The sequence below is a fragment of the Peromyscus maniculatus genome, chromosome X, assembly GCF_049852395.1.
Source record: "Peromyscus maniculatus bairdii isolate BWxNUB_F1_BW_parent chromosome X, HU_Pman_BW_mat_3.1, whole genome shotgun sequence".
Taxonomy (NCBI): Eukaryota; Metazoa; Chordata; class Mammalia; order Rodentia; family Cricetidae; genus Peromyscus; species Peromyscus maniculatus.
In genome coordinates this window covers 139,129,389-139,157,160 of record NC_134875.1, presented here as the reverse complement: position 1 = coordinate 139,157,160, position 27,772 = coordinate 139,129,389, and the positions used below count along the sequence as shown (strand labels likewise).

Below are 27,772 nucleotides of genomic sequence, written 5' to 3'. Positions count from 1 at the left end.
TAGAAGTGGCCCCCTGAGTTATTTTACAAGTGGTTTTGATGGTAGTTTAAATCAAACAAAAGAAAATCTTGCCATGTCGCCCAGAGATTGTTATTTTGGGTCTTTTTCCTATTGAAAACTTCCGTACACACACAACTTTTCATTGCATTGTTTATGGCAGCTTCCTTTGTAGCAGCTAGCCAAAATCTGGAAACCAAAGTGCCCAACAGATGAGTGAAAACAAGAACTGACAGCACACCCAGACCATGGTATGGCACACAGCAATGAAAAGGAGTAGCAGGAGAGAGTCCATCTTTGTTTTTTCTTGTTGTTGTTGTTGTGTGGAGCTGGGGATTCAAAGCTAGAGCCCCACACATGCTGGCCAAGCAGCTTGCCCAAAGCTACATTCCCAAAGAATAGAGTTTTGATATAAGCAATCAAGTGTGTAGAATGAAGGGCATGGCGGTGAGTGGAAAAGGCCAGCCCCAACATTTTTATATGATGTTCTTGAAATGATTGTGGAAATATTGAGCAATGCAGTGTCTCTCCTAGTTGAACCATGCTGCTGGGCATCAGCATAAGAACTAGCATGAGTAAGATGTTTCTGAAGGAACAGAGAAGAAACTGGATTGCAGTGGTAATTGCATGAATTTTCACATGCGATACGGTGACAGAGAGGTCTGTATACCCAGTGCACCAGTGTGAGTGCCCTGCTTTTGATATGTTATAGTTGTGTCATATATTAGGGGGGGCAATTAGATGAAGAATGCTCTATATGTTCTGATTCTTCTCTATCTATAATGGTTTTGAAACACAAATTTCACATAAACACACACACACACACACACCACACCTAGTGCTCCTTCTTTGCTCCAGTCAATAAAATGGAATGGAAGCAGTTTTGAAAAGAGCAAGCCAGAAACTCTACATCGATGTTTTAACTTTATTGGCAACAAAGTAAAGGAGGAGAAGCCGAGACCCGAGGAGGGGAAAATGGTAGATCGCCCCCATGGGAACAACAGCATGGGGAGTACAGAACCATCGCTATCTGGTTGCCCTAGCCATGGAGCATCTGTTCCCAGAATGCCCCAGAGGGGATGGCAAAACCACTAAGAAAACGACTGTTACATTTCTGGAGGAGGTTTGAAACTCGCCATCTGAAGGTATTATTGTCATCAGGCTGGATATTTTTACTCCTTTTAACCATGCTCCCAAAAAGATTTCACCCCAGGGTTTGGTGATGTTGACATTCATGATCCTGTGGCTTCTGATCTTCTTCACATGAGGATAACAATGCCAGAGTTATTCTGTCCATTCGTGGAGAAGCATTTGAAACATCTTTTTGCTTTTCTGCTGCCAATGCGTTTTGTTCTTTTCTCTCTTTTGTATTTCTTGCACAAGAGGGGGCTGGGTGGCATCAGGGTTGAGTGACAAGTTACTGAGGTCTAGTATCAGGTTTTCACAGGAGGGTGAATGAGAGGCTGCTTCTGTCGTGGTCCCCATTCCCATGGAGACCCCAGACATGTTCCCCATATCCTTCTGACAGTAGCAGCATTCACATTTGAAGATCTCCTGATCTACTTCTTCAGGGGAGGAGGGTCTTCTTTTTCTCTCAGTTTGGTGAGGTAAGAGAAACCTAACACGTTTCTTTTTCTTGATTTCAGCTAGTTTTGTTTTCTTTTGGGGTGATTTTGAACTCTCCGAATGCTGATCTTCTTCCATCCTTTCCAAGAAAGAAAGCACATATTAGAAACACAAGGGTCTATAGAAAACAGCTCATGCTGTCCACATGCCTGGAGAACCTACCAACATGCGCAGATACACACACACATCTCAGGAGGAGACCCTGATGGTTTCAGCAAAGGAAATATTAGCTTCTACCTGGTTTGTGCAGCCCTTTTAGGTTTGTTTTGTTTATGGGTACCCGCATGTCAATGAGCAATTGTTGTGTTCTTTGCATTTGAAATACTGGTTTAGCCCAGTTTTCCTAGTACTTGATTATGTGTGCCACCAGGAACCCCAGGACAGAATTCCTTCAAGGGGAGCCCACAGATCACTACTTCTTAGTGGAAGATGCTGACGTCTTTAGAAGCGATGCTTCACAAATAGCCTCTTCTTTGACTTCTCCTTAAAGCTCTTATTCCCTCCACATAAATGTGATTTGAGGCAGTCCCCTCTCCAAGGACGTCTTTGAGGTTTGAGGCTCTACAAATACAGTAGGTCCTAACACTAGTACTTAGGCCTTAAGAACAGTGATACAGTTGCAGTCCCATTTGCTTGGGCAAGAGAACAGGACCAATCAAAGAGACCTCCCCTAATCCAACTTCAAAGGACCCTTCTGTCCATCAGCCACAGCCACATTAACCAGAGAGGGATAAATGTGCGTTGGGACTCCTGGGCACAGTATGTGCTCTATGTAACCTGCAGCTCAGGCCATACTTGGTGAGACAAATACAATACCAGAGAATAGCAAAAGGAACCCAAGGAGAAAGCCACTGAACACAGATTGAGGTTGGTCTGTGATGGGCCATGTCTTCCAATCTTTTAGTAGCACGGGTCAGATCCTGGAGAGCACAGAATGTCGTGCTAACAGCAGCAACAAAGACACAGGCCATCTTTCCCATGCCGCAACCCTGTCCTTGCAGCTAGTAGCTACAATGATTCTTGGGACAGAACCTGGGGCTGGAGGTCGGGTGTGGGGGGTCTGAGTATGGGCAGAGTGGGGTGATTTCAATGCATAAGACTTTAGATAATTGTAATTCCTAGCCATGGGTGCATTTGTGGGGGGCAGGTTTGGGATCCAGGCATGAAAGGGTTGATGCATGGGAGAAAAGCTGACTGTTTTAGCAGAGGAAAATTTGGTTCCTGGCAAGATCATGACCTCTCTGAACTCATTTGCCTCCCGCATTAAAGGGTACTACAACCTACCACTCCCGGGTATAGATCCTAAGAGTGATAGCACAGAGGTTATGCACTAAAGGAGTTTATTGGGAATGACAGCAGTTTTCCTTTGAAACCTAAGAAATAACTGGACTAGCATATGAAGATTTGAGGTCAAACATGCTTATGCAACCCCCCCCCCGACACACATATGCATAGAGGGAAAAAATGAAAGCAAAGGCCACATGCAGGACTTGGTTGAATGAGTTAGGAAGGCTTTGAACTAGGATATGTAAATCAGTCTGACCATTTTGAGATAGTTATGGAGGTGTCTCAAAACATTTCAAGTAGAACATCCACATAGTCTACCCATCTCGCTCATGGCTATAATGCAAAGGTATCAACAGTGCCTTAAGACAGTGATAGCTGAGTATCCATACTACTAACGGAAGCCACATAATGGATTCAGCCTAGGTGCCAGTCAGTGGATGAATTGATACGGGAAATATGGTACCCATACAAAGGCAGTTTCACTTGGCTGCAAAAAGGACGGAAATACAGTGTTTGAGGAAAGACAATGGATCATGTGTGAAATAAACCAGATTTGGAAAGACAAATATTACGTTTCCTCTCATGTGAAAGCCATAAAAATCAAAAGTAAGCTAAAAGCCAATAAAAAGGAACATAAAATTAAATGAAGGAACACTGGGGCAGTAGGAGGGGATTGGGGAAAGGGGAGGAGAAGGGATAACAGAGTAGTAACAGGGGTGAAGACAGCCAGATTCTACTACGGCGTATACAGAACTATCATAACTAAAGCCTCCCTTTGTATGGTTAATATACACTAATATAAACTGAAAAAGACAAAGCTGCTTTGGATGGGTGGCTGGGCACTGTGCCCTCCAAGTGTGCTTTCAAGTTACCAAATGTAGCAAGTGATGTTTGACTCCTGAATAAAACAGATCATAACAACAAGCTTTATCTCCTTTTGAGTCCCTGTACCTAGCACATGCTGTTGTGTGGGTCCTTGGGAGACTTTTCCCACACATCCGGTGCCCCCGCCCCCGTCCACCCAAGCATTAGGTGTCCACTCACAGAGTGACCAGCTTTCCAGATTCCACCCCAAGTCTTTCCCTACATCCAACAGTATTTACCATCTCTGCTTCTATAGGTAGCTGCCTTCCCAACAAGCTGATGTCTTCCCCTGCCTAGCACAGTGTTTGCGTGCCTTGCCACAGACTCTGAAACTCTCCTGGCTCTCCTGTACTCATTCCTCCTGTTCTTACTATTCCTCCAGACACCTTTACACCCCGATCCTTCCCTGTCTTGATCTATCTGCTCAGGTAGGACCTTGTCGGTAAGGCTGGCCCTGAACACTTCATTTAAAAGTGCAAGCTGGGCCAGAGCTGGGCGTGCTGGTGCACAACTTAAATCGCAGCACTCTGGAGCATTTAGGAATATGTATACATATAGGAATACAACAACGATTCAGGAAAAAGAGACAATGAATTTGAAAGAGAACAAAGGAGGAGTATATGAGAGGTTTAGAAGGGAAACAAGGAGACAGGAAATGATGCAATTTTAATCTAAAAAAATATTTTTAAGTGCATGCCCAACAATCACCACTGGCAACACTCACCCCAACCACCCTCCCATCCCCCATCCCTGCTCTGCTTTCCAAACAGCAAAAGTCTGCTTCCTACTGCACTACACAGCATGGCATGTTGATTCAGTAAGTTCAATGTTGATTTCTGTAGACCACAGTACCACGTAAACTTCACAAGGGCTGACATTTTCAACAGTGCCCTGGATCATGTCCAGCTCCAAGGCCACTTCCTGCCACATGTCCAGCTCTTGGGCTACTTCCTGCCACGTAGAAGGCCCTCAGTAAATGTACCTGGAGAAAGAGAAGTGCCTGGCATGGAGAAAGCCTCCGTAAATTACAGCCTTTGTTATTATTGCCCTCCCTCCCTGTTGGGTGAAGCTAGAAAGCAAGCAGAGAATCAGGGAAGGAACAGTACAGTCTGAAGGACCCCAGAGGGAGAGTGGGCATTAATGGGTCACCACAGGCCACACAGTTTGGCAAACGAGAGTCCTGGAAGTTACTCTCTATTGACCAAGCGTTTCTCACTCTCCAGAGAGGTACACTGTAAGTAGTCACCATCCATATCACACTCTTGGAAAGGACTTGGAGAGAAGCCTTGCCATAGAAAGTGGGAGCTGAGTTTCCTTGTCTCTTCATCCAGAGCACCTGGACAAGCCTCAGGCTCACCTTCTAGGTGCTTCAAATTCCCAGTTGCCCAGTGTTCAGTTGTACACATCAGCACCAGAGCCAATACCCGTGAAACTGCAACTGCGTCTTTCCTGACTACTGAGAACAATGGAGAGCAATGACCAAGACTGCTATGTCCAGACACATATCCACACTATAATATTATAGCCTCTGCACATAAAGGAAATGATAGTTTAGCCGGAAACAGAGGCAAGCCTGAGGGAACAGAGCCAGTCACAAGGATGGCACTGAATGGAACCATGGTAGGACTAGCTCTGGAGCCCGTGAACTTACCATCCCACGTTTCACATGGAAACATCTACATCCATGGTGGGAAATGTATGTGTCACAGTGAAGGATCAGAGGGGGAAAGTTAATAGACTTGAATGACTTGAAAAATAACATCACAAATGGGGCTTAAGAGTAGAATGTGTTCCTGAGTGGGGAAGTGGTGGCACAGGCCTTTAATCTCAGCACTGGGGGGGGCGGCGGGCAGAGCCAGGCTGAACTCTGTGAGTTCAAGGCCAGCCTGGTCTACAGAGCGAGTTCCAGGACAGCCAAGGCTACATAGAGAAACCCTGTCTCAAAAAAACAAAACAAAACAAAACAAAACAAAAAAGGGTAGAATCTGTCCCTTTTTAAACTTTTTTCCTTTGTTTGAAAATAGATTGTTTTCTCACAAAATCAATCCTGATTACGGCTTCTTCCCCTCACTCTACTCCTCCCGGTTCCTTCCAACCTCCCCTCTCCTTTTCTGTCTTTCATTAGAAAAGAACAGGCTGCAAAGAGATAATATGAAAATATAACAAATTAAATACAACACGGTAAAACAAACACCATCACATCAATGAACAGCATCGAAAAAGGTCTTGGAACACCTACCCGTATCCCACAAACAGTGGCTCCGGGGAACTCAGTGTGTTCAGACGCCTGATGTAAAATGGAAACAAGCCGTTCCAGCTGAAGGCACAGAAAGAAGATGGAGCCACACCCAAAGTCACTCGCTGGTACCCCAAGGCCAGCAGTGGGAGTGTGGGAAGGCATGCAGGGAGGAGAACTGGGGAAGATATCTGAGTTGTAAGCAGCTGGGGACCAACCGGGATCCACCATCCCTGCACCACCCACAGAGGGTATCAGCAGTACTCTTCCTTCTCGTTCTCACTGAAGCCACAGGCACTGGGCTTCGTTTGCTTGCTTTCTAGAGCAGGTGTCTCACTTCCACTGCTGGACTCGAGCTGACCACCTAGTGAAGGACTAATGTGGATGATCTTGACCTCCTCATCCTCAACCTCCACCTGCTCAATCCTGGGATTACAGGTGTGCGCCCCCAGGCAGGGCTTTATGCCATGCTTGTGTGCCCTGTGTGAGAGGCAAGCATACTAACCACAGAGCTACATCTACAGCGCGCGATGGATATATTCTAGGGAAATTTGTCTCGTAGAATGAAGTATAAAGAGCACGCATGTCCAATGCACAAAACTATGGTCCATAAGAGGTTCCGAGAACGCTAGTACTGGAGACATGAGCTTAAAGAAGGACTTGTATTATTTATGAATGGAGGCAGTCATGAAGGCAGATGGTGTGGGAAATGATAGATAGCAAGGGCAATCCCCTCCAATGAGTGGCTCTCATAATGCACCTTTGTGTGAGGAAGAACACGGGTCAGGGAGGTAACTGTTCTGAGCCCTCCATATGCCTTCCCTTACTCAGGGCAGTGTGACCAGAGAAAGACTCACAAACGGTCTCTTAATTCTTTCCCGTGTGTTAGTTCTCTGCCTCTGTGATCAAGGCACATGCCCCAGGGACAGAGACAGCGCCGTCTCTGGTTCTGCCTTCATCCTGACAGATATTCTGGGAGAATGGGTTGACAAAGCATTTGAGTTCACAGATGAAAATCTTGACCTCATGACATGCAGGGCCTTCTGGAATGACTCAGGAGAACTGAGAAGGCTGCCTGGCAGCAGAGAAAACACTGAAGGAAAGAGGAGCCTCAGGCTCAGCTCCCCAAAAGTCTATCCTGGGAGGACGCTGAGCAACCAGAGAAACGGCCCTGCCAACCGGACAGGGGGTGGAAAATGCAAGTGAAGGTGCTCACCGACATATCTCAAGTCATGGGCCTGAAGACCATTTCCTCCTGAGGGCTGCCAGCTCGGGGTTCACATTGCTTGTGTCTGTGTCCCAGCTAGACCACCTTTGAGCTTGTGTCTGTGTCACACTCGAGCATTTGTGAGCTTGTGTCTGTGTCACACACCACCATTAGTGAGCTTGTGTCTATGTCACACACCACCATTAGTGAGCTTGTGTCTGTGTCCCAGCTAGAACACCTGTGAGCTTATGTCTATGTCACACTCAAGCATGTGTGAGCTTGTGTCTGTGTCACATACCACCATTTGTGAGATTGTGTCTGTGTCACATTCTGGCATCTGTGAGCTTATGTCTGTGTCACACTCCAACATCTGTGAGCTTGTGTCTTTATCACACACCACCATTTGTGAGCTTCTGTCTGTGTCCCAGCTAGACCACCTGTGAGCTTGTGTCTGTGTCACACTCGCGCATTTGTGAGCTTGTGTGTGTATCACACACCACCATTTGTGAACTTGTGTCTGTGTCCCAGCTAGACCACCTGTAACCTTGTGTCAGTGTCACACATCATTATCTGTGAACTTTTGTCTGTGTCACACAACAAAATCTGTGAGCTTGTGTCTGTGTCAAACTCCACCATATGTGTGGTTTTGTCTGTGTCCCACTGCAATATTTGTGACCTTGTGTCTGTGTCACACTCCACTATTTGTGATCTTGTGTCTCTGTCACACACCACCATTTGTGAGCTCGTGTCTGTGTCCCACTGCAGTATTTGTGACCTTGTGTCTGTGTCACACTCCAATATTTGTGATCTTGTGTCTGTGTCCCCATCCAGCATCTGTGAGCTTGTGTCTGTGTTACACACCACAATTTGTGGCCTTGTGTCTGTGTCTAACACCATTTGTGAGCCTTGTCTGTGTCAGTATTCACCATTTTTGCTCTTGTATGTGTCACACTCCATCATCTGTGAGCTTGTGTCTGTGTCCAACACCACCATTTGTGAACTTGTGTTTGTATGACACACCACCATATGTGAGCTTGTGTCTGTGTCACACACCAGCATCTGTGAGCTTGTGTCTGTGTCCCACTAAACCATTTGTGAGCTTCTGTCTGTGTCCCAGCTAGACCACCTGTGAGCTTGTGTCTGTGTCACACTCCAGCATTTGTGACCTTGTGTCTGTATCACACTCCAGCATCCATGAACTTATGTCTGTGTCACACACCATTATTTGTGAGTTTCTGTCTGTGTCACACTTCACCAATTGAGAGTTTGTGTCTGTGTCACATTCCATTATTTGTCAGCTTGAGTCTGTGTCCATCACCCACATCTGTGAGCTTGTGTCTGTGTCACACTCCATCATTTGTGAGCTTGTGTCTGTTTCCCACTCAAGGATCTGTGAGCTTGTGTCTGTGTCACACTCCAACATTTGCAAGCTTGTATCTGTGTCACACACAACCATTTGTGAGTGTCTGTGTCAGACTCCAGCATTTCTGAGCTTGTGACTGTATCACACTAAAGCATCTGTGAGCTTGGGTCTGTGAAACACACCAAGTTTTGTGAGCTTGTGTCTGTGTCCAACTCCAGCATCTGTGAGCTTGTGTCTGTGTCAAAAACCACCAATTGTAAGTAAGTGTCTCTATCCCACGCTACCATTTGTGAACTTGTATCTGTGTCACACTTCAGCATCTGTAATCTTGTGTCTATATCACACTCCAGCATATGTGAGCTTGTGTATGTGCCCCACTCGAGCATTTGTGATTTTCGGTCTGTGTCACACACGTCCATTTGTGAGCTTGTGTCTGTGTTTCCCAAATAATTTGTGAGCTTGTGTCTGTGTCACACTCTACCATTTGTGAGCATGTGTCTGTGTCATAATCCAGCATTTGTGAGCTTGTGTCTTTGTCACACTCCACAATTTGAGAGCTTGTGTCTGTGTCACATTCAATCATTTGTGAGCTTGTGTCTGTGTCACACTCCAGGATATGTGAGCTTGTGTCTGTGTCACACACCAGCAGCTGTGAGCTTGTGTCTGTGTCACACACCACCATCTGTGAGCTTGTGTCTGTGTCACACTCCACCATTTGTGAGCTTGAGTCTGTGTTCCACTCCAGGATATGTGAGCTTGTGTCTGTGTCCCACTCCAGCATCTGTGAGCTTGTGTCTGTGTCATACACCAGCAACTGTGAGCTTGTGTCTGTGTCCCACACCACCATCTGTGAGCTTGTGTCTGTGTCACACTCCACCATTTGTGAGCTTGTGTCTGTGTCCCACACCACCATCTGTGAGCTTGTGTCTGTGTCACACTCCACCATTTGTGAGCTTGTGTCTGTGTCACACTCTAGCATTTGTGAGGTTGGGTCTGTGTCCCCCTCCAGGATCTGTGAGATTGTGTCTGTGTCCCACTCCAGGATCTGTGAGCTTGTGTCTGTGTCACACACCACAAGTTGTTAGCTTGTGTCTGTGTCACACACCACAAGTTGTTAGATTGTGTCTGTGTGCCACTCTAGCATTGGTTAGCTTGTGTCTCTGTCACACTCCAGCATTTAGAGTTTGTGTTGGTGTCACACACCATCATTTTTGAGCTTGTGTCTGTGTCCCACTCCACGATTTTTGAGCTTCTGTCTGTGTCACACTGTAGCATCTGTGAGCTTGTGTCTGTATCACACACCACCATTTCTGAGCTTGTGTCTGTGTCACATACAACCATTGTCTGCTTGTGTCTCTGACACACTCCACCATTTGTGAGCTTATGTTGTGTCAAACACCACCATTGGTGAGCTTGTGTCTCTGTCCCACTGCAGTTTCTGTGAGCTTGTGTCTGTGTCACACTGTAGCATCTCTGAGCTTGTATGTGTATCACACTGCAGTGTCTGTGAGCTTGTGTCTGTGTCACACTCCAGCATTTGTGATCTTGTGTCTATGTCCCAAACCATTTGTGAGCTTGTGAATGTGTCACATACCAACATTCGTGAGCTTGTGTCTGTGTCACCTACTACCATTTGTGATCTTGTGTCTGTGCCCCACTTCAGCATTAGTGAGCTTGTGTCTGTGTCATAATCCAGCATTTGAGAGCTGGTGTCTTTGTCGCACTCCACCATTTAGAGCTTGTGTCTGTGTCACACTCCGCCATCTGTGAGCTTTTTTCTGTGTCACACTGCAGCCTCTGTGACCCTAGGTCTGTGTCACAATCCATCATTTTTGAGCTTCTATCTGTGTCACACTCCGCCATCATGAGCTTGTGTCTGTGTCCCATATCACCATTTGTGAGATTGTGTCTGTGTCACACTCCACGATTTGTGAGCTTGTGTCTGTGACACACTACCTTTTGTGAGCTTATGTCTGTCTCACACAACAGCATCTGTGAGCTTGAGTCTGAGTCCCACACCACCATATGTGAGCTTGTGTCTGTGTCACACACCGTCATCTGTGAACTTCTGTCTGTGTTAAACACAACCATATATCAGCTTGTGTCTGTGTCCCACTCAACCATTTGTGAGCTTGTGTCTGTGTCATAATCCAGCATTTGTGAGCTTGTGTCTATGTCACACTCCACCATTTGTCAGCTTGTGTCTGTGTCACATTCCACCATCTGTGAGCTTGTGTCTATGTCCCACACCACCAACTGTGAGCTTGTGTCTGTGTCCCTATCCAGCATCTGTGAGCTTGTGTCTGTGTCCCACACCAGCATCTGTGAGCTTGTGTCTGTGTCCCACACCACCATCTGTGAGTTGCATCTATGTCACAATCCACCATTTGTAAACTTGGTTCTGTGTCCCACCTCAGGATCTGTGAGCTTGTGTCTGTGTGCTGCTCCCGCATTTGTGAGCTTGTGACTGTGTCACACACCACCATTCGTGAGCATGTGTCTGTGTTACCTACTACCATTTTTGAGCTTGTGTCTGTGTCCCACTCCAACATTAGTGAGCTTGTGTCTGTGTCACACACCAACATTTGTGAGGTTGTTTCTGTGACCCACAGCAGTATCTGTGAGCTTGTCTCTGTGTTCCATACCAGCGTTTGTGAGCTTGTGTCTGTGTCACACACCAGCAGCTGTGACCTTGTGTCTGTGTCCCACACCGTTTCTGAGCCTGTGTCTGTTTCACACTCCAGCATTTGTGAGCTTGTATCTTTGTCACACTACACCATCTGTGAGCTTGTGTCTGTTTCACACTCCACCATTTGTGAGCTTGTGTCTGTTTCCCATTCAAGGATCTGTGAGCTTGTGTCTGTGTCACACACCTGCATCTGTGAGCTTGTATCTGTGTCACACTCCAACATTTGTGGGCCTGTGTCTGTGTCACACACAACCATTTGTGAGCGTCTGTCTGTGTCACACTCCAGCATTTCTGAGCTTGTGTCTGTTTCACACTCAAGGATCTATGAGCTTGTGTCTGTGTCACACACCTGCATCTGTTAGCTTGTGTCTGTGTCACACTCCAACATTTGTACTTGTGTCTGTTTCACACAGCACAATTTGTGAGCATCTGTCTGTGTCACACTCCAGCATTTCTGAGCTTGTGTCTGTGTCACACTAAAGCGTCTGTGAGCTTGTGTCTGTGAGACACACCATCATTTGTGAACTTTTGTCTGTGCCCCACTGAAGCATTTGTGAGCTAGTGTCTGTGACCCATTGCACCGTTTCTGAACTTGTATCTCTGTCACAATCCAGCATCTGTTAGCTTGTGTCTGTGTCACACCCCACCATTTGTTAGCTTGTGTCTCTTTCCCACTCCAGCATTTGTGAGCTTGTGTCTATGACCCACACCACCATTTGTGACCTGTTGTCTGTTTCCCAAATCATTTGTGAGGTTGTTTCTGTGTCACACACCAGCATCTCTGAACTTGTGTCTGTGTCAGACACCACCATTTGTAAGGTTGTGTTTGTGTCACACTACACCATTTGTGAGCTTGTGACTGTGTCACACACCACAATTTGTGAGTGTGCGTCTGTGTCACACTCCACCATTTGGGAGCTTGGGTCTGTGTCCCACTCCAGCATTAGTGAGCTTGTGTCTGTATGACACACCACCATTTGTGAGGTTGTGTCTGTGTCCCACTCCAGCATTTGTCAGCTTGTGTCTCTGTAACACACCATTTGTGAGTTTGTGTCTGTGTCCCACACCACCATTTGTGAGGTTGTGTCTTTGTCTTACTGCACCATTTGTGAGTTTGATTTTGTGTCACACACTACCAATTGTGAGCTTGTATCTGTGTCACACATCAACTTTTGTGATCTTGTGTTTGTGTCACACACAACTAGTTGTTAGCTTGTGTCTGTGTCGCACTCCACCATCTGTGAGCTTGTGTCTGTGTCACACTCCAACATCTGTAAGCTTGTGTCTATATCACACTCCAGCATCTGTGAGCTTGTGTCTGTGTCCCACACCACCATCTGTTAGCTTGTGTCTGTGTCCCACTCCAGCATTTGTGAGCTTGTGTCTGTGTTACACACCACCATTTGTGAGTTTGAGTCTGTTCCCACTCCATCATTTGTGAGCTTGTGTCTGTGTCACACTCTAGCATTTGTGAGCTTGTGTCCTTGTCACACTCAGGCATTTGTAGCTTGTGTCTGTGTCACACACCATCATTTATAAGCTTGTGTCTGTGTCACACTCCACCATTTGTGAGCTTGTGTCTGTGTCCCACTCCAGCATTTGTGAGCTTGTGTCTGTGCTACACACCACCATTTGTGAGTTTGAGTCTGTTCCCACTCCATCATTTGTGAGCTTGTGTCTGTGTCACACTCCAGCATTTGTGAGCTTGTGTCCTTGTCACACTCAGGCATTTGTAGCTTGTGTCTGTGTCACACACCATCATTTGTAAGCTTGTGTCTGTGTCACACTCCGCCATTTGAGAGCTTGTGTCTGTGTCACATTCCACCATTTGTGAGCTTGAGTCTCTGTCACCCACTACCATTTGAGAGCTTGTGTCTGTGTCACACACCTGCATCTGTGAGCTTGGGTCTGTGTCTCAATCCACCATCTGTGAGCTTGTGTTTGGGTCACACACAACCATTTGTGAGTGTCTGTCTGTGTCACACTCCAGCATTTCTGAGCTTGTGTCTGTACCACACTAAAGCATCTGTGAGCTTGTATCTGTGACACACACCAAGTTTTGTGAGCTCCTGTCTGTGTCAAACACCACCATTTGTGACCTTTGTCTATATCACACTCCAGCATCTGTGAGCTTGTGTATGTGTCCCACTCGAGCATTTGTAATTTTTCGTTTGTGTCATACATGTCCATTTGTGAGCTTGCGTCTGTGTTTCCCAAATAATTTGTGAGCTTATGTCTGTGTCACACTCCACCATTTGTGAGCTTGTGTCTGTGTCATAATCCAGCATTTGTGAGCTAGTGTCTTTGTCACACTCCACAATTTGAGAGCTTGTGTCTGTGTCACATTCCATCATTTGTGAGCTTGTGTCTGTGTCACACTATACCGTTTGTTTGCTTGGGTCTGTGTCTCACTCCAGGATCTGTATGGTTGTGTCTGTGTTAAACTCCAGCATTTGTGAGCTTGTGTCTGTGTCCCACACCACCATCTGTGAGCTCTTGTCTGTGTCACACTCCACCATTTGTGAGCTTGGGTCTGTGTCCCATTCCAGAATTAGTGAGCTTGTGTCTGTGTCCCACTCCAGCATATGTTAGCTTGTGTCTGTGTCACACACCAGCTTCAGTGAGCTTGTGTCTCCTTCCCATTCCAGCATCTGTGAGTTTGTGTATCACACACCAGCATCTGTGAGCTTGTGTCTGTGTCCCACACCACCATCTGTGAGCTTGTGTCTGTGTCACACTCTAGCATTTGTGAGATGGGTTCTGTGTCCCATTCCAGGATCTGTGAGCTTGTGTCTGTGACCCACTCCAGGATCTGTGAGCTTGTGTCTGTCACATTCCACCATTTGTGTGCTTCTGTCTCTGTCCCACTCAGTCATCTCTGAGATTCTGACTGTGTTCCACAACATCATTTGTGAGCATGTGTCTGTGTCACACACCACAATTGTCAGCTAATGTCTGTTTCACACTCCACCATTTATGAGCTTATGTTGTGTCACACTCCAGCATTGGTGAGCTTGTGTCTCTGTCACACTCCAGCATTTGTGAGCTTGTGTCTGTGTCACACACCACCATTTTGTGCTTGTGCCTGTGACCCAAACCAAGACTTTTGAACTTCTGTCTGTGTCACATTGTAGCATCTGTGTGCATGTGTCTGTATCACACTGCAGCATCTGTGAGGTTGTGTCTGTGTCACACTACAGTATTTGTGTGCTTGTGTCTGTGTTACACACCAACATTTGTGAGCTTGTATCTGTGTCCCACTACAGAATGTGAGATTGTGTCTGTTTCTCACTCCACCATTTGTGTTCTTGTGTCTGTGTCACACACCAGCAGCTGTGAGCTTGTGTCTGTGTCACACACATCCATTTCTGAGCTTGTGTCTGTGTCTCACACTACCATTTGTGAGCTTGTGTCTGTGTCAAACTCAGGCATCTCTGAGCTTGTGTCGGTGTTGCACACCACCAATTGTGAGCATGTGTCCGGATCACACACCAACGTTTGTGAGCTTGTGTCTGAGTCATTACCAGAACTTGTTAGCTTGTGTCTGTGTGCCACTCCAGCATTGGTGATCTTGTGTCTCTGTCACACTCCAGCATTTGTGAGCTTTTGTCTGTGTCACACACCATCAATTGTGAGCTTGTGTCTGTGTCCCACTCCACGATTTTTGAACTTCTGTCTGTGTCACACTGTAGAATCTGTGAGCTTGTGTCTGTATCACAATGCAGCATCGGTGATCTTGTTTCTTTGTCACACACCACCATTTCTGAGCTTGTGTCTGTGTAACATACCACCATTGTCTGGTTGTGTCTCTGTCACACTCCATTTGTGAGGTTATGGTGTGTCACACACCAACATTGGTGAGCTTGTGTCTGTGTCATACTCCAGCATTTGTGAGCTTGTGTCTGTGTCCCAAACCATTGTGAGCTTGTGTCTGTGTCACACACCACCATTTGTGAGCTTGTGTCTGTGTTCCAATACAGCATTAGTGAGCTTGTGTCTGTGTAATACACCATTTGTGAGTTTGTGTCTGTGTTACTCACCACCATTTGTGAGGTTATGTTTGTGTCCCACTCCAGCATTTGTGAGCTTGTGTCTGTGTAAAACACCTTTGTGAGTTTGTGTTTGTATTACATACCACCATTTGTGAGGTTGTGTCTGTGTCTTACTCTACCATTTGTGAGTTTGTGTCTGTGTAACACACCACCAATTGTGAGCTTGTGTCTGTGTCTCACACCTCCATTTGTGAGCTTGGGTCAGTTTTCCACTCCAGGATCTGTGAGCTTGTGTCTGTGTCCCACTACAGCGTTTGTGAGCTTGTGTCTGTGTCACAAACCAGCGTAAGTGAGCTTGTGTCTCTGTCCCACACCACCTTTTGTGAGATTGAGTCTGTGTTACACAACACCAATTGTGAGCTTGTGTCTGTGTCACACAACACCAATTGTGAGCTTGTGTTTGTGTCACACACCAACATTTGTGAGCTTGTGTCTGTGTCACACACCACAAGTTGTTAGCTTGTGTCTGTGTCACACACCACAAGTTGTTAGATTGTGTCTGTGTGCCACTCTAGCATTGGTTAGCTTGTGTCTCTGTCACACTCCAGCATTTAGAGTTTGTGTTGGTGTCACACACCATCATTTTTGAGCTTGTGTCTGTGTCCCACTCCACGATTTTTGAGCTTCTGTCTGTGTCACACTGTAGCATCTGTGAGCTTGTGTCTGTATCACACACCACCATTTCTGAGCTTGTGTCTGTGTCACATACAACCATTGTCTGCTTGTGTCTCTGACACACTCCACCATTTGTGAGCTTATGTTGTGTCAAACACCACCATTGGTGAGCTTGTGTCTCTGTCCCACTGCAGTTTCTGTGAGCTTGTGTCTGTGTCACACTGTAGCATCTCTGAGCTTGTATGTGTATCACACTGCAGTGTCTGTGAGCTTGTGTCTGTGTCACACTCCAGCATTTGTGATCTTGTGTCTATGTCCCAAACCATTTGTGAGCTTGTGAATGTGTCACATACCAACATTCGTGAGCTTGTGTCTGTGTCACCTACTACCATTTGTGATCTTGTGTCTGTGCCCCACTTCAGCATTAGTGAGCTTGTGTCTGTGTCATAATCCAGCATTTGAGAGCTGGTGTCTTTGTCGCACTCCACCATTTAGAGCTTGTGTCTGTGTCACACTCCGCCATCTGTGAGCTTTTTTCTGTGTCACACTGCAGCCTCTGTGACCCTAGGTCTGTGTCACAATCCATCATTTTTGAGCTTCTATCTGTGTCACACTCCGCCATCATGAGCTTGTGTCTGTGTCCCATATCACCATTTGTGAGATTGTGTCTGTGTCACACTCCACGATTTGTGAGCTTGTGTCTGTGACACACTACCTTTTGTGAGCTTATGTCTGTCTCACACAACAGCATCTGTGAGCTTGAGTCTGAGTCCCACACCACCATATGTGAGCTTGTGTCTGTGTCACACACCGTCATCTGTGAACTTCTGTCTGTGTTAAACACAACCATATATCAGCTTGTGTCTGTGTCCCACTCAACCATTTGTGAGCTTGTGTCTGTGTCATAATCCAGCATTTGTGAGCTTGTGTCTATGTCACACTCCACCATTTGTCAGCTTGTGTCTGTGTCACATTCCACCATCTGTGAGCTTGTGTCTATGTCCCACACCACCAACTGTGAGCTTGTGTCTGTGTCCCTATCCAGCATCTGTGAGCTTGTGTCTGTGTCCCACACCAGCATCTGTGAGCTTGTGTCTGTGTCCCACACCACCATCTGTGAGTTGCATCTATGTCACAATCCACCATTTGTAAACTTGGTTCTGTGTCCCACCTCAGGATCTGTGAGCTTGTGTCTGTGTGCTGCTCCCGCATTTGTGAGCTTGTGACTGTGTCACACACCACCATTCGTGAGCATGTGTCTGTGTTACCTACTACCATTTTTGAGCTTGTGTCTGTGTCCCACTCCAACATTAGTGAGCTTGTGTCTGTGTCACACACCAACATTTGTGAGGTTGTTTCTGTGACCCACAGCAGTATCTGTGAGCTTGTCTCTGTGTTCCATACCAGCGTTTGTGAGCTTGTGTCTGTGTCACACACCAGCAGCTGTGACCTTGTGTCTGTGTCCCACACCATTTCTGAGCCTGTGTCTGTTTCACACTCCAGCATTTGTGAGCTTGTATCTTTGTCACACTACACCATCTGTGAGCTTGTGTCTGTTTCACACTCCACCATTTGTGAGCTTGTGTCTGTTTCCCATTCAAGGATCTGTGAGCTTGTGTCTGTGTCACACACCTGCATCTGTGAGCTTGTATCTGTGTCACACTCCAACATTTGTGGGCCTGTGTCTGTGTCACACACAACCATTTGTGAGCGTCTGTCTGTGTCACACTCCAGCATTTCTGAGCTTGTGTCTGTTTCACACTCAAGGATCTATGAGCTTGTGTCTGTGTCACACACCTGCATCTGTTAGCTTGTGTCTGTGTCACACTCCAACATTTGTACTTGTGTCTGTTTCACACAGCACAATTTGTGAGCATCTGTCTGTGTCACACTCCAGCATTTCTGAGCTTGTGTCTGTGTCACACTAAAGCGTCTGTGAGCTTGTGTCTGTGAGACACACCATCATTTGTGAACTTTTGTCTGTGCCCCACTGAAGCATTTGTGAGCTAGTGTCTGTGACCCATTGCACCGTTTCTGAACTTGTATCTCTGTCACAATCCAGCATCTGTTAGCTTGTGTCTGTGTCACACCCCACCATTTGTTAGCTTGTGTCTCTTTCCCACTCCAGCATTTGTGAGCTTGTGTCTATGACCCACACCACCATTTGTGACCTGTTGTCTGTTTCCCAAATCATTTGTGAGGTTGTTTCTGTGTCACACACCAGCATCTCTGAACTTGTGTCTGTGTCAGACACCACCATTTGTAAGGTTGTGTTTGTGTCACACTACACCATTTGTGAGCTTGTGACTGTGTCACACACCACAATTTGTGAGTGTGCGTCTGTGTCACACTCCACCATTTGGGAGCTTGGGTCTGTGTCCCACTCCAGCATTAGTGAGCTTGTGTCTGTATGACACACCACCATTTGTGAGGTTGTGTCTGTGTCCCACTCCAGCATTTGTCAGCTTGTGTCTCTGTAACACACCATTTGTGAGTTTGTGTCTGTGTCCCACACCACCATTTGTGAGGTTGTGTCTTTGTCTTACTGCACCATTTGTGAGTTTGATTTTGTGTCACACACTACCAATTGTGAGCTTGTATCTGTGTCACACATCAACTTTTGTGATCTTGTGTTTGTGTCACACACAACTAGTTGTTAGCTTGTGTCTGTGTCGCACTCCACCATCTGTGAGCTTGTGTCTGTGTCACACTCCAACATCTGTAAGCTTGTGTCTATATCACACTCCAGCATCTGTGAGCTTGTGTCTGTGTCCCACACCACCATCTGTTAGCTTGTGTCTGTGTCCCACTCCAGCATTTGTGAGCTTGTGTCTGTGTTACACACCACCATTTGTGAGTTTGAGTCTGTTCCCACTCCATCATTTGTGAGCTTGTGTCTGTGTCACACTCTAGCATTTGTGAGCTTGTGTCCTTGTCACACTCAGGCATTTGTAGCTTGTGTCTGTGTCACACACCATCATTTATAAGCTTGTGTCTGTGTCACACTCCACCATTTGTGAGCTTGTGTCTGTGTCCCACTCCAGCATTTGTGAGCTTGTGTCTGTGCTACACACCACCATTTGTGAGTTTGAGTCTGTTCCCACTCCATCATTTGTGAGCTTGTGTCTGTGTCACACTCCAGCATTTGTGAGCTTGTGTCCTTGTCACACTCAGGCATTTGTAGCTTGTGTCTGTGTCACACACCATCATTTGTAAGCTTGTGTCTGTGTCACACTCCGCCATTTGAGAGCTTGTGTCTGTGTCACATTCCACCATTTGTGAGCTTGAGTCTCTGTCACCCACTACCATTTGAGAGCTTGTGTCTGTGTCACACACCTGCATCTGTGAGCTTGGGTCTGTGTCTCAATCCACCATCTGTGAGCTTGTGTTTGGGTCACACACAACCATTTGTGAGTGTCTGTCTGTGTCACACTCCAGCATTTCTGAGCTTGTGTCTGTACCACACTAAAGCATCTGTGAGCTTGTATCTGTGACACACACCAAGTTTTGTGAGCTCCTGTCTGTGTCAAACACCACCATTTGTGACCTTTGTCTATATCACACTCCAGCATCTGTGAGCTTGTGTATGTGTCCCACTCGAGCATTTGTAATTTTTCGTTTGTGTCATACATGTCCATTTGTGAGCTTGCGTCTGTGTTTCCCAAATAATTTGTGAGCTTATGTCTGTGTCACACTCCACCATTTGTGAGCTTGTGTCTGTGTCATAATCCAGCATTTGTGAGCTAGTGTCTTTGTCACACTCCACAATTTGAGAGCTTGTGTCTGTGTCACATTCCATCATTTGTGAGCTTGTGTCTGTGTCACACTATACCGTTTGTTTGCTTGGGTCTGTGTCTCACTCCAGGATCTGTATGGTTGTGTCTGTGTTAAACTCCAGCATTTGTGAGCTTGTGTCTGTGTCCCACACCACCATCTGTGAGCTCTTGTCTGTGTCACACTCCACCATTTGTGAGCTTGGGTCTGTGTCCCATTCCAGAATTAGTGAGCTTGTGTCTGTGTCCCACTCCAGCATATGTTAGCTTGTGTCTGTGTCACACACCAGCTTCAGTGAGCTTGTGTCTCCTTCCCATTCCAGCATCTGTGAGTTTGTGTATCACACACCAGCATCTGTGAGCTTGTGTCTGTGTCCCACACCACCATCTGTGAGCTTGTGTCTGTGTCACACTCTAGCATTTGTGAGATGGGTTCTGTGTCCCATTCCAGGATCTGTGAGCTTGTGTCTGTGACCCACTCCAGGATCTGTGAGCTTGTGTCTGTCACATTCCACCATTTGTGTGCTTCTGTCTCTGTCCCACTCAGTCATCTCTGAGATTCTGACTGTGTTCCACAACATCATTTGTGAGCATGTGTCTGTGTCACACACCACAATTGTCAGCTAATGTCTGTTTCACACTCCACCATTTATGAGCTTATGTTGTGTCACACTCCAGCATTGGTGAGCTTGTGTCTCTGTCACACTCCAGCATTTGTGAGCTTGTGTCTGTGTCACACACCACCATTTTGTGCTTGTGCCTGTGACCCAAACCAAGACTTTTGAACTTCTGTCTGTGTCACATTGTAGCATCTGTGTGCATGTGTCTGTATCACACTGCAGCATCTGTGAGGTTGTGTCTGTGTCACACTACAGTATTTGTGTGCTTGTGTCTGTGTTACACACCAACATTTGTGAGCTTGTATCTGTGTCCCACTACAGAATGTGAGATTGTGTCTGTTTCTCACTCCACCATTTGTGTTCTTGTGTCTGTGTCACACACCAGCAGCTGTGAGCTTGTGTCTGTGTCACACACATCCATTTCTGAGCTTGTGTCTGTGTCTCACACTACCATTTGTGAGCTTGTGTCTGTGTCAAACTCAGGCATCTCTGAGCTTGTGTCGGTGTTGCACACCACCAATTGTGAGCATGTGTCCGGATCACACACCAACGTTTGTGAGCTTGTGTCTGAGTCATTACCAGAACTTGTTAGCTTGTGTCTGTGTGCCACTCCAGCATTGGTGATCTTGTGTCTCTGTCACACTCCAGCATTTGTGAGCTTTTGTCTGTGTCACACACCATCAATTGTGAGCTTGTGTCTGTGTCCCACTCCACGATTTTTGAACTTCTGTCTGTGTCACACTGTAGAATCTGTGAGCTTGTGTCTGTATCACAATGCAGCATCGGTGATCTTGTTTCTTTGTCACACACCACCATTTCTGAGCTTGTGTCTGTGTAACATACCACCATTGTCTGGTTGTGTCTCTGTCACACTCCATTTGTGAGGTTATGGTGTGTCACACACCAACATTGGTGAGCTTGTGTCTGTGTCATACTCCAGCATTTGTGAGCTTGTGTCTGTGTCCCAAACCATTGTGAGCTTGTGTCTGTGTCACACACCACCATTTGTGAGCTTGTGTCTGTGTTCCAATACAGCATTAGTGAGCTTGTGTCTGTGTAATACACCATTTGTGAGTTTGTGTCTGTGTTACTCACCACCATTTGTGAGGTTATGTTTGTGTCCCACTCCAGCATTTGTGAGCTTGTGTCTGTGTAAAACACCTTTGTGAGTTTGTGTTTGTATTACATACCACCATTTGTGAGGTTGTGTCTGTGTCTTACTCTACCATTTGTGAGTTTGTGTCTGTGTAACACACCACCAATTGTGAGCTTGTGTCTGTGTCTCACACCTCCATTTGTGAGCTTGGGTCAGTTTTCCACTCCAGGATCTGTGAGCTTGTGTCTGTGTCCCACTACAGCGTTTGTGAGCTTGTGTCTGTGTCACAAACCAGCGTAAGTGAGCTTGTGTCTCTGTCCCACACCACCTTTTGTGAGATTGAGTCTGTGTTACACAACACCAATTGTGAGCTTGTGTCTGTGTCACACAACACCAATTGTGAGCTTGTGTTTGTGTCACACACCAACATTTGTGAGCTTGTGTCTGTGTCACACACCACAAGTTGTTAGCTTGTGTCTGTGTCACACACCACAAGTTGTTAGATTGTGTCTGTGTGCCACTCTAGCATTGGTTAGCTTGTGTCTCTGTCACACTCCAGCATTTAGAGTTTGTGTTGGTGTCACACACCATCATTTTTGAGCTTGTGTCTGTGTCCCACTCCACGATTTTTGAGCTTCTGTCTGTGTCACACTGTAGCATCTGTGAGCTTGTGTCTGTATCACACACCACCATTTCTGAGCTTGTGTCTGTGTCACATACAACCATTGTCTGCTTGTGTCTCTGACACACTCCACCATTTGTGAGCTTATGTTGTGTCAAACACCACCATTGGTGAGCTTGTGTCTCTGTCCCACTGCAGTTTCTGTGAGCTTGTGTCTGTGTCACACTGTAGCATCTCTGAGCTTGTATGTGTATCACACTGCAGTGTCTGTGAGCTTGTGTCTGTGTCACACTCCAGCATTTGTGATCTTGTGTCTATGTCCCAAACCATTTGTGAGCTTGTGAATGTGTCACATACCAACATTCGTGAGCTTGTGTCTGTGTCACCTACTACCATTTGTGATCTTGTGTCTGTGCCCCACTTCAGCATTAGTGAGCTTGTGTCTGTGTCATAATCCAGCATTTGAGAGCTGGTGTCTTTGTCGCACTCCACCATTTAGAGCTTGTGTCTGTGTCACACTCCGCCATCTGTGAGCTTTTTTCTGTGTCACACTGCAGCCTCTGTGACCCTAGGTCTGTGTCACAATCCATCATTTTTGAGCTTCTATCTGTGTCACACTCCGCCATCATGAGCTTGTGTCTGTGTCCCATATCACCATTTGTGAGATTGTGTCTGTGTCACACTCCACGATTTGTGAGCTTGTGTCTGTGACACACTACCTTTTGTGAGCTTATGTCTGTCTCACACAACAGCATCTGTGAGCTTGAGTCTGAGTCCCACACCACCATATGTGAGCTTGTGTCTGTGTCACACACCGTCATCTGTGAACTTCTGTCTGTGTTAAACACAACCATATATCAGCTTGTGTCTGTGTCCCACTCAACCATTTGTGAGCTTGTGTCTGTGTCATAATCCAGCATTTGTGAGCTTGTGTCTATGTCACACTCCACCATTTGTCAGCTTGTGTCTGTGTCACATTCCACCATCTGTGAGCTTGTGTCTATGTCCCACACCACCAACTGTGAGCTTGTGTCTGTGTCCCTATCCAGCATCTGTGAGCTTGTGTCTGTGTCCCACACCAGCATCTGTGAGCTTGTGTCTGTGTCCCACACCACCATCTGTGAGTTGCATCTATGTCACAATCCACCATTTGTAAACTTGGTTCTGTGTCCCACCTCAGGATCTGTGAGCTTGTGTCTGTGTGCTGCTCCCGCATTTGTGAGCTTGTGACTGTGTCACACACCACCATTCGTGAGCATGTGTCTGTGTTACCTACTACCATTTTTGAGCTTGTGTCTGTGTCCCACTCCAACATTAGTGAGCTTGTGTCTGTGTCACACACCAACATTTGTGAGGTTGTTTCTGTGACCCACAGCAGTATCTGTGAGCTTGTCTCTGTGTTCCATACCAGCGTTTGTGAGCTTGTGTCTGTGTCACACACCAGCAGCTGTGACCTTGTGTCTGTGTCCCACACCATTTCTGAGCCTGTGTCTGTTTCACACTCCAGCATTTGTGAGCTTGTATCTTTGTCACACTACACCATCTGTGAGCTTGTGTCTGTTTCACACTCCACCATTTGTGAGCTTGTGTCTGTTTCCCATTCAAGGATCTGTGAGCTTGTGTCTGTGTCACACACCTGCATCTGTGAGCTTGTATCTGTGTCACACTCCAACATTTGTGGGCCTGTGTCTGTGTCACACACAACCATTTGTGAGCGTCTGTCTGTGTCACACTCCAGCATTTCTGAGCTTGTGTCTGTTTCACACTCAAGGATCTATGAGCTTGTGTCTGTGTCACACACCTGCATCTGTTAGCTTGTGTCTGTGTCACACTCCAACATTTGTACTTGTGTCTGTTTCACACAGCACAATTTGTGAGCATCTGTCTGTGTCACACTCCAGCATTTCTGAGCTTGTGTCTGTGTCACACTAAAGCGTCTGTGAGCTTGTGTCTGTGAGACACACCATCATTTGTGAACTTTTGTCTGTGCCCCACTGAAGCATTTGTGAGCTAGTGTCTGTGACCCATTGCACCGTTTCTGAACTTGTATCTCTGTCACAATCCAGCATCTGTTAGCTTGTGTCTGTGTCACACCCCACCATTTGTTAGCTTGTGTCTCTTTCCCACTCCAGCATTTGTGAGCTTGTGTCTATGACCCACACCACCATTTGTGACCTGTTGTCTGTTTCCCAAATCATTTGTGAGGTTGTTTCTGTGTCACACACCAGCATCTCTGAACTTGTGTCTGTGTCAGACACCACCATTTGTAAGGTTGTGTTTGTGTCACACTACACCATTTGTGAGCTTGTGACTGTGTCACACACCACAATTTGTGAGTGTGCGTCTGTGTCACACTCCACCATTTGGGAGCTTGGGTCTGTGTCCCACTCCAGCATTAGTGAGCTTGTGTCTGTATGACACACCACCATTTGTGAGGTTGTGTCTGTGTCCCACTCCAGCATTTGTCAGCTTGTGTCTCTGTAACACACCATTTGTGAGTTTGTGTCTGTGTCCCACACCACCATTTGTGAGGTTGTGTCTTTGTCTTACTGCACCATTTGTGAGTTTGATTTTGTGTCACACACTACCAATTGTGAGCTTGTATCTGTGTCACACATCAACTTTTGTGATCTTGTGTTTGTGTCACACACAACTAGTTGTTAGCTTGTGTCTGTGTCGCACTCCACCATCTGTGAGCTTGTGTCTGTGTCACACTCCAACATCTGTAAGCTTGTGTCTATATCACACTCCAGCATCTGTGAGCTTGTGTCTGTGTCCCACACCACCATCTGTTAGCTTGTGTCTGTGTCCCACTCCAGCATTTGTGAGCTTGTGTCTGTGTTACACACCACCATTTGTGAGTTTGAGTCTGTTCCCACTCCATCATTTGTGAGCTTGTGTCTGTGTCACACTCTAGCATTTGTGAGCTTGTGTCCTTGTCACACTCAGGCATTTGTAGCTTGTGTCTGTGTCACACACCATCATTTATAAGCTTGTGTCTGTGTCACACTCCACCATTTGTGAGCTTGTGTCTGTGTCCCACTCCAGCATTTGTGAGCTTGTGTCTGTGCTACACACCACCATTTGTGAGTTTGAGTCTGTTCCCACTCCATCATTTGTGAGCTTGTGTCTGTGTCACACTCCAGCATTTGTGAGCTTGTGTCCTTGTCACACTCAGGCATTTGTAGCTTGTGTCTGTGTCACACACCATCATTTGTAAGCTTGTGTCTGTGTCACACTCCGCCATTTGAGAGCTTGTGTCTGTGTCACATTCCACCATTTGTGAGCTTGAGTCTCTGTCACCCACTACCATTTGAGAGCTTGTGTCTGTGTCACACACCTGCATCTGTGAGCTTGGGTCTGTGTCTCAATCCACCATCTGTGAGCTTGTGTTTGGGTCACACACAACCATTTGTGAGTGTCTGTCTGTGTCACACTCCAGCATTTCTGAGCTTGTGTCTGTACCACACTAAAGCATCTGTGAGCTTGTATCTGTGACACACACCAAGTTTTGTGAGCTCCTGTCTGTGTCAAACACCACCATTTGTGACCTTTGTCTATATCACACTCCAGCATCTGTGAGCTTGTGTATGTGTCCCACTCGAGCATTTGTAATTTTTCGTTTGTGTCATACATGTCCATTTGTGAGCTTGCGTCTGTGTTTCCCAAATAATTTGTGAGCTTATGTCTGTGTCACACTCCACCATTTGTGAGCTTGTGTCTGTGTCATAATCCAGCATTTGTGAGCTAGTGTCTTTGTCACACTCCACAATTTGAGAGCTTGTGTCTGTGTCACATTCCATCATTTGTGAGCTTGTGTCTGTGTCACACTATACCGTTTGTTTGCTTGGGTCTGTGTCTCACTCCAGGATCTGTATGGTTGTGTCTGTGTTAAACTCCAGCATTTGTGAGCTTGTGTCTGTGTCCCACACCACCATCTGTGAGCTCTTGTCTGTGTCACACTCCACCATTTGTGAGCTTGGGTCTGTGTCCCATTCCAGAATTAGTGAGCTTGTGTCTGTGTCCCACTCCAGCATATGTTAGCTTGTGTCTGTGTCACACACCAGCTTCAGTGAGCTTGTGTCTCCTTCCCATTCCAGCATCTGTGAGTTTGTGTATCACACACCAGCATCTGTGAGCTTGTGTCTGTGTCCCACACCACCATCTGTGAGCTTGTGTCTGTGTCACACTCTAGCATTTGTGAGATGGGTTCTGTGTCCCATTCCAGGATCTGTGAGCTTGTGTCTGTGACCCACTCCAGGATCTGTGAGCTTGTGTCTGTCACATTCCACCATTTGTGTGCTTCTGTCTCTGTCCCACTCAGGCATCTCTGAGATTCTGACTGTGTTCCACAACATCATTTGTGAGCATGTGTCTGTGTCACACACCACAATTGTCAGCTAATGTCTGTTTCACACTCCACCATTTATGAGCTTATGTTGTGTCACACTCCAGCATTGGTGAGCTTGTGTCTCTGTCACACTCCAGCATTTGTGAGCTTGTGTCTGTGTCACACACCACCATTTTGTGCTTGTGCCTGTGACCCAAACCAAGACTTTTGAACTTCTGTCTGTGTCACATTGTAGCATCTGTGTGCATGTGTCTGTATCACACTGCAGCATCTGTGAGGTTGTGTCTGTGTCACACTACAGTATTTGTGTGCTTGTGTCTGTGTTACACACCAACATTTGTGAGCTTGTATCTGTGTCCCACTACAGAATGTGAGATTGTGTCTGTTTCTCACTCCACCATTTGTGTTCTTGTGTCTGTGTCACACACCAGCAGCTGTGAGCTTGTGTCTGTGTCACACACATCCATTTCTGAGCTTGTGTCTGTGTCTCACACTACCATTTGTGAGCTTGTGTCTGTGTCAAACTCAGGCATCTCTGAGCTTGTGTCGGTGTTGCACACCACCAATTGTGAGCATGTGTCCGGATCACACACCAACGTTTGTGAGCTTGTGTCTGAGTCATTACCAGAACTTGTTAGCTTGTGTCTGTGTGCCACTCCAGCATTGGTGATCTTGTGTCTCTGTCACACTCCAGCATTTGTGAGCTTTTGTCTGTGTCACACACCATCAATTGTGAGCTTGTGTCTGTGTCCCACTCCACGATTTTTGAACTTCTGTCTGTGTCACACTGTAGAATCTGTGAGCTTGTGTCTGTATCACAATGCAGCATCGGTGATCTTGTTTCTTTGTCACACACCACCATTTCTGAGCTTGTGTCTGTGTAACATACCACCATTGTCTGGTTGTGTCTCTGTCACACTCCATTTGTGAGGTTATGGTGTGTCACACACCAACATTGGTGAGCTTGTGTCTGTGTCATACTCCAGCATTTGTGAGCTTGTGTCTGTGTCCCAAACCTTTGTGAGCTTGTGTCTGTGTCACACACCACCATTTGTGAGCTTGTGTCTGTGTTCCAATACAGCATTAGTGAGCTTGTGTCTGTGTAATACACCATTTGTGAGTTTGTGTCTGTGTTACTCACCACCATTTGTGAGGTTATGTTTGTGTCCCACTCCAGCATTTGTGAGCTTGTGTCTGTGTAAAACACCTTTGTGAGTTTGTGTTTGTATTACATACCACCATTTGTGAGGTTGTGTCTGTGTCTTACTCTACCATTTGTGAGTTTGTGTCTGTGTAACACACCACCAATTGTGAGCTTGTGTCTGTGTCTCACACCTCCATTTGTGAGCTTGGGTCAGTTTTCCACTCCAGGAT

The 27,772-nt window shown here is 46.3% G+C and overlaps 1 long non-coding RNA gene across 1 annotated transcript; it reads right to left on the bottom strand.

Annotated features, from left to right (window-relative positions):
• Positions 1–908: 908 nt before the first annotated feature.
• On the bottom strand, positions 909–6,332 carry LOC143270729 (uncharacterized). The gene is made up of 2 exons (XR_013047965.1): positions 6,014–6,332; positions 909–1,702 (listed from the first exon to the last, which is right to left on the bottom strand). It is a non-coding gene; the product is annotated as an uncharacterized LOC143270729 (long non-coding RNA).
• Between the last annotated feature and the right edge of the window lie 21,440 nt (positions 6,333–27,772).